The sequence below is a fragment of the Dermochelys coriacea genome, chromosome 2 (genome assembly GCF_009764565.3).
Source record: "Dermochelys coriacea isolate rDerCor1 chromosome 2, rDerCor1.pri.v4, whole genome shotgun sequence".
In the NCBI taxonomy this organism is placed as follows: domain Eukaryota; kingdom Metazoa; phylum Chordata; order Testudines; family Dermochelyidae; genus Dermochelys; species Dermochelys coriacea.
In genome coordinates, this window is record NC_050069.1 from 192,981,062 (window position 1) to 192,988,756 (window position 7,695).

Genomic DNA, 7,695 nt, shown 5'->3' on the forward strand with positions numbered 1-7,695 from the left:
TTTGTTGCTATATGAATCAAAACCTACCTTGAGCTAGGGTTAAGATGTTCAAAGATGAATAGGAGCTTAAAATTAAGAAAAATGGGAGCTGTGTCCCTAAATCCCTCATTTGGCTTTGAAAATCTCAACCATATGGCTGTTAAATATTCATATGTTACTTGGTGGCCTTTGGTTGAAACAGACATCAATTATTAAAACAATAATGAATTTAGAAATGGAATACACCAAAAGAGATAAGACCAACAGTAACACAAACTGACATTACTGAATCCATGAGCAAATGACACAAGTATGGTCATCCCAATTCAATGTTCAATTCCCATCTCCTTTCCACCTAGGGTTGCCAGGTGGAACAACCAGTTGAAAAGGGACCCTGGCAGCTCCGGTCAGCAACGCTGAGTGATCCCTTAAAAGTCCGGTTGGCGGGGCTGGCAGCCTCCCTACATGGTTCCACGCAGCTCCCGGAAGCAGTGACATGTCTCTCTGGCTCCAAGGCAGAGTGGCAGCTAGGGGTGCTCCGCACGTTGCCCCATCCCTAACTCCACAGCTCCAATTGGCCGGGAACTGCAGCCAATGGCAGCTGCGGGGCGGCACCTGCGTGCAGAGGCAGTACACACCACACAAAGCCACCTGGCTGCCCCTACGCCTAGGAGCCAAGGGACATGTCGCCGCTTCCAGGGAGCCCCCTGAGGTAAGCACCGCCTGGAGCTCATACCCTGCGCCCCACCCTCCTGCCCCAGCCCTGAGCCCCCTCCCTCACCCAAACTCCCTCCCAGAGCCTGAACCCTCACCCTGCATCCCAAACTCCTACCCCAGCCCTGAGCCCCCTCCTACACTCTGAAACCCTCATTTCTGGCCCCAACCAGGAACCTGCACCCCCAGCCCAGAGCCTGTACTCCTTCCTACACCTCAACTCCCTGCCTCATCCCAGAGGCCCCTCCCACACTCTGAACCCCTCAGCTCCACCCCCCTCCTGCACCCCAAATCCCTCATCCCCGGCCCCACCCCAGAGCTCACACCCCAACCCTCTGCCCCAACCCAGAGCCCCCTCCCACACCCTGAATCTCTCCATTTCTGGCCCCACCCTGAAGCCCACACCCACAGCCGGAGCCCTCATCCCCACCTCCTACCCCGGCCCAGTAAAAATGTGCAAGTGAATGAGGATGGGGGAGGGCAAGCAACAGAGGAAGGGGAGGATGGAGTGAGGGGGGTGGGGCCTCGGAGAAGGGGCAGGGCAGGGGCGGGGGAAGCGTGTTCTGTTTTGTGCGATTAGAACATTGGCAACCCTATTTCCACCCTCTTTCCTGACTCATGGAAAGCACAAGTTTGAGCCACGTATTCAGCATAGGCAATGGAAATTGTTGAAATGGGCAGAGACTTCTTTTTAAAAATGTTTTAGCTTGTGTAAACTATGTGACAACAACCTATTGACCAAAAGAAAAAGAAATGTTGAACCACAGCAACGGAGCCTAGGCTCGTCTATTTTTGCAAGCTCAGATGGGAAAATTTCATATGTTGTTTTTGTGACATGGCTGAAGAGCCGCTTCTGCTCTTTCTGACTGATTCCCAGCTGCCCTTCAAAAGCTGCCTGCTCTCTAATACTCCCCTCAAGGTCTGGCCAGGATCAGAACTGAACTCCCCAGTACAAAGCACAGAATGTTAGCAGATGGAAGAAAATATATTTGGTAAAGATTAGTAATAAAAGGGCTGGATGGCCTCCTGTGCTGACAGGAGCAGAGGGGAGCCAGGTGGGTTGGTTCTGTGTAGAGGAGGGAATGAGAAAATGACGTACGGTGACTATTAATTCTATGGCCTGTGTTATGTAAGAGACCAGACTAGATGGATCCAAATGTCCCTTCTGGTGTTTAAATTCTACAAATATATGAGCTCCACATCATGATTGCCTGCTGCATCAGAGGCCTGTCAAAGGCCCTCCAACCCCTATGGTGTTGGGGCTCTGCATGTCAGGAGAGAGGGGTGGGAGTTAATGGCTTCCATGTTTGCCCTCCTCCAGATCCTGTAGGTAGCTTAATATATATTATTCACACACAAATTAATGCTGCTCATTATCTCAGGCTTCCCCATGGCTTCTCAAGCATAACTCCTGGGCAAAGCAGTTGATAGCAGCACAGACTCTCCAAGAACCATGTTCAGGGAGGGGCAGAGGAATAGTTCATTACAGAGGTCAGGCCTTCCCTGCAAAATCCCCCAGATCTGCAAAGATGGGAGAGGAGTTTCCCACAGACACCTGTACTCCTCCGGCTTGGATCCCTTGGTCTGAGCACTTCCATTGCCCCCAAACCCTTCCACTTTTAGGGGAGCAGTAGAATGAAACTCCACAAGCTGAGCAGCATGAAGCTTTCTGGACCCTCTGTCCCCCTCCCTCAGTTTTTCTGCAGAAGAATATAACATGGCCCAAATCAGTGCCTGAGGTAAAAACATGCACTCAGTGCCTGAGGTAAAAATGTAGCTCTGTGCTTTACTGTCATTTTCAAATTGCTTTTTCTGAATGCTACCTCCCCTACCACTGAAACTTCTTTGCTAAGATGAATTTTAAAATTTAAATACATTATCCTATGAGTTGGGCAGAAACTATATAAAGTACATAAAATGCATTTCAGAATCATCTTAATAAGACAAAACAGTTCTACTGATGCTGTAACCGGGGTCCTCGGGAAGCCAGCTGAGGTCACTCCATTAGGGTGAACTGCAAAGAATGGGGTAGACAATCCCCAAAGCTGGTGGATATTCCAATGCATAGGTTTACCAAGCCAGCACAAAACAGCTTCTGTATTACCTCACTGGTTACTCAGAAATCAACACCACAGTTTCTTAAATGCATCCGATGAAGTGAGCTGTAGCTCACGAAAGCTTATGCTCTAATAAATTTGTTAGTCTCTAAGGTGCCACGGGTACTCCTTTTCTTTTTGCGAATACAGACTAACACGGCTGCTACTCTGAAACCTGTCATTATGCAAGGCACTGAATTTAGCCGTATAGAGTGGAAATCTGTCAACTTCATGAAAAAACTCGCACAGATACAGACAGACATCATCTTCCTCTCCAAATGCAAACAGATGGACATCATACCGAAAGGACTGAAGGTAAAAAATCCATTACAATCTACATACCACACAGACTATGCTGACAGCTTGTGCCACACACTCTCAAAGAAACTGCGGAACCACCTGATCAACATCCTCTACAGCAAACAGGGAAAGATTAAGAATGAGCTCTCAAAACTGGATACTCTCATAAAGAACCAACCTTCCACACAAACTTCCTCGTGGCTGGACTTTACAAAAACTAGACAAGCCATTTACAAAACACACTTTGCTTCTCTACAAAAGAAAAAGGACACTAAGCTATCTAAACTACTATATGCCACAAGGGGCCACAACAATGGTTCCCGTAACCCACCCAGCAATATTGTTAATCTATCCAACTATACTCTTAGCCCAGCAGAAGAATCTGTCCTATCTCGGGGCCTCTCCTTTTGCCCCTCCACCCCCACGAACATGATACAGTTCTGTGGTGACCTAGAATCCTATTTTCGACGTCTCAGACTCAAGGAATATTTCCAACACACCTCTGACCAACATATTAACCCACAGAGACCTTCCTGCCAACACTACAAAAAGAAGGATTTTGGGTGGACTCCTCCTGAAGGTCGAAACAGCAGCCTGGATTTCTACATAGACTGCTTCCGCCGACGTGCACGAGCTGAAATTGTGGAAAAGCAGCATCGCTTACCCCATAACCTCAGCCATGCAGAACACAGTGCCATCCACAGCCTCAGAAACAACTCTGACATCATAATCAAAAAGGCTGACAAAGGAGGTGCTGTCGTCATCATGAATAGGTCGGAGTATGAACAAGAGGCTACTAGGCAGCTCTCCAACACCACTTTCTACAAGCCATTACCCTCTGATCCCACTGAGAGTTACCAAAAGAAACTACAGCATTTTCTCAAGAAACTCCCTGAAAAAGCACAAGAACAAATCTGCACAGACACACCCCTGGAGCCCCGACCTGGGGTATTCTATCTGCTACCCAAGATCCATAAACCTGGAAATCCTGGACGCCCCATCATCTCAGGCATTGGCACCCTGACAGCAGGATTGTCTGGCTATGTAGACTCCCTCCTCAGGCCCTTCGTTACCAGCACTCCCAGCTATCTTCGAAACACCACTGATTTCCTGAGGAAACTACAGTCCATTGGTGATCTTCCTAAAAACACCATCCTAGACACTATGGATGTAGAAGCCCTCTACACCAACATTCCACACAAAGATGGACTACAAGCCGTCAGGAACAGTATCCCCGATACTGTCAAGGCTAACCTGCTGGCTGAACTTTGACTTTGTCCTGACCCATAACTATTTCACATTTGGTATACCTTCAAATCAGCGGCACTGCGATGGGTACTCGCATGGCCCCACAGTATGCCAACATTTTTATGGCTGACTTAGAACAACGCTTCCTCAGCTCTCGTCCCCTAATGCCCCTACTCTACTTGCGCTACATTGATGACATCTTCATCATCTGGACCCATGGAAAAGAAGCTCTTGAGGAATTCCACCATGATTTCAACAATTTCCATCCCACCATCAACCTCAGCCTGGACCAGTCCACACAAGAGATCCACTTCCTGGACATTACGGTGCTAATAAGCGATGGTCACATAAACACCACCCTATATCGGAAACCTACTGACCGCTATTCCTACCTATATGCCTCTAGCTTTCATCCAGATCATACCACTCGATCCATTGTCTACAGCCAAGCGCTACGATATAACCGCATTTGCTCCAACCCCTCAGACAGAGACAAACACCTACAAGATCTCTATCATGCATTCCTACAACTACAATACCCACCTGCTGAAGTGAAGAAACAGATTGACAGAGCCAGAAGAGTACCCAGAAGTCACCTACTACAGGACAGGCCCAACAAAGAAAACAACAGAACGCCACTAGCCATCACCTTCAGCCCCCAACTAAAACCTCTCCAACGCATCATCAAGGATCTACAACCTATCCTGAAGGACGACCCATCACTCTCACAGATCTTGGGAGACAGACCAGTCCTTGCTTACAGACAGCCCCCCAATCTGAAGCAAATACTCACCAGCAACCACATACCACACAACAGAACCACTAACCCAGGAACCTATCCTTGCAACAAAGCCCGTTGCCAACTCTGTCCACATATCTATTCAGGGGATACCATCATAGGGCCTAATCACATCAGCCACACTATCAGAGGCTCATTCACCTGCGCATCTACCAATGTGATATATGCCATCATGTGCCAGGAATGCCCCTCTGCCATGTACATTGGCCAAACTGGACAGTCTCTACGTAAAAGAATGACTGGACACAAATCAGACGTCAAGAATTATAACATTCAAAAACCAGTTGGAGAACACTTCAATCTCTCTGGTCACTTGATCACAGACCTAAGAGTGGCTATACTTCAACAAAAAAGCTTCAAAAACAGACTCCAATGAGAGACTGCTGAATTGGAATTAATTTGCAAACTGGATACAATTAACTTAGGCTTGAATAGAGACTGGGAATGGATGAGTCATTACACAAAGTAAAACTATTTCCCCATGGTATTTCTCCCTCCCACCCCACCCCCCACTGTTCCTCTGATATTCTTGTTAACTGCTGGAATTAGCCTACCTTGCTTGTCACCATGAAAGGTTTTCCTCCTTTCCCCCCCCCCTGCTGCTGGTGATGGCTTATCTTAAGTGATCACTCTCCTTACAGTGTGTATGATAAACCCATTGTTTCATATTCTCTGTGTGTGTGTGTGTGTGTGTGTATATAAATCTCTCCTCTGCTTTTTCCACCAAATGCATCCGATGAAGTGAGCTGTAGCTCACGAAAGCTTATGCTCTAATAAATGTGTTAGTCTCTAAGGTGCCACGGGTACTCCTTTTCTTTTTACAGTTTCTTAAAGTAACCCAGCCTCGGGCCTCCACATAGGCACCCAAGTCAGATATGATGAGGATTAATGAAAATCTTATTTCGTCATATAAAAAAGGTTCTACCAATCCCAAAGGATCTGACACATGTTACACTTTGTATTAGATTCATTGCAATTATATAACAGTGGTAGAAATAATGATCTGTATGGTTATATTTTAATTAGACAACGTCACACCCCCAACGCAAGATTGGTGTAGAAGGGAGCAATTAGAGCTCCTGGATACAACTTAAAGACCTTCCAACATTGACATGAGCTGTGTTTATACTGAATTCCTTGCAAGGCCAAATTATTGATGCATACTTTGGCCCGCGTTAAAAGCTTAGTCCATACTTTGTGAAACACTTTAGTGATTCCAGGGTTTAGTCTATGTGTTGACTTAATATAGCCGTTAAAGTTCTTCAGAGAGCATTTACTCTGGCATTCAGCCATGAAGGTTGTGCAGTGTTGTACCTCAGTTTCCCTTTGTGCACAGCAGTTCAAGCTTGTAGCGATTTTTCTGTTGTGGAAAGTTTTAGGATTGTGTACAGGCATTAGATGTGAAATCTCAGCATTATTAGGCCTTTTAATACAAATCCCTGGTCTACACTAGGTGTTGAGGTCGAATTTAGCAGCGTTAAATCGATTTAACCCTGCACCCGTCCACATGATGAAGCCCTTTTTTTCGACTTAAAGGGCTCTTAAAATCGATTTCCTTACTCCACCCCCAACAAGGGGATTAGTGCTGAAATCAGTTTTGCTGTGTCGAATTTGGGGTACTGTGGACGCAATTAGACAGTATTGGCCTCCGGGAGCTATCCCAGAGTGCTCCATTGTGACCGCTCTGGACAGCACTCTCAACTCAGTTGCACTGACCAGGTAGACAGGAAAAGGCCCGCGAACTTTTGAATTTCAATTTCCTGTTTGGCCAGTGTGGCATGCTGCAGGTGACCATGCAGAGCTCATCAGCAGAGGTGACCATGATAGAGTCCCAGAATCGCAAAAGAGCTCCAGCATGGACCGCACAGGAGGTACGGGATCTGATCGCTGTATGGGGAGAGGAATCCGTGCTATCAGAACTACATTCCAGTTTTCGAAATGCCAAAACATTTGTGAAAATCTCCCAGGGCATGAAGGACAGAGGCCATAACAGGGACCCGAAGCATGCCGCATGAAACTTAAGGAGCTGAGGCAAGCCTACCAGAAAACCAGAGAGGCGAAAGGCTGCTCCGGGTCAGAGCCCCAAACATGCTGCTTCTATGATGAGCTGCATGCCATTTTAGAGGGTTCAGCCACTACTACCCCAGCCGTGTTGTTTGACTCCTTCAATGGAGATGGAGGCAACACAGGAAGCAGGTTTTGGGGATGAGGAAGACGATGATGATGAGGTTGTAGATAGCTCACAGCAAACAAGCGGAGAAACCGGTTTTCCCAACAGCCAGGAACTGTTTCTCACTCTGGAAGTATTCCCCGAACAAACCCAAGGCTGCCTCCCGGACCTCTGGTGAGTGTACCTTTTAAAATACTATACAAGGTTTAAAAGCCAGCATGTTTAATGATTAATTTTCCCTGGCATTCGTGGCTCTCCTGGCTATACTCCCAAAGCCTTTGCAAAAGATTTCTGGGGAGGGCAGCCTTATTCCATCCACCACGGTAGGACACTTTACCACTCCAGGCCAGTAGCACATACTCGGGAATCATTGTAGAACAAAGTGTTGC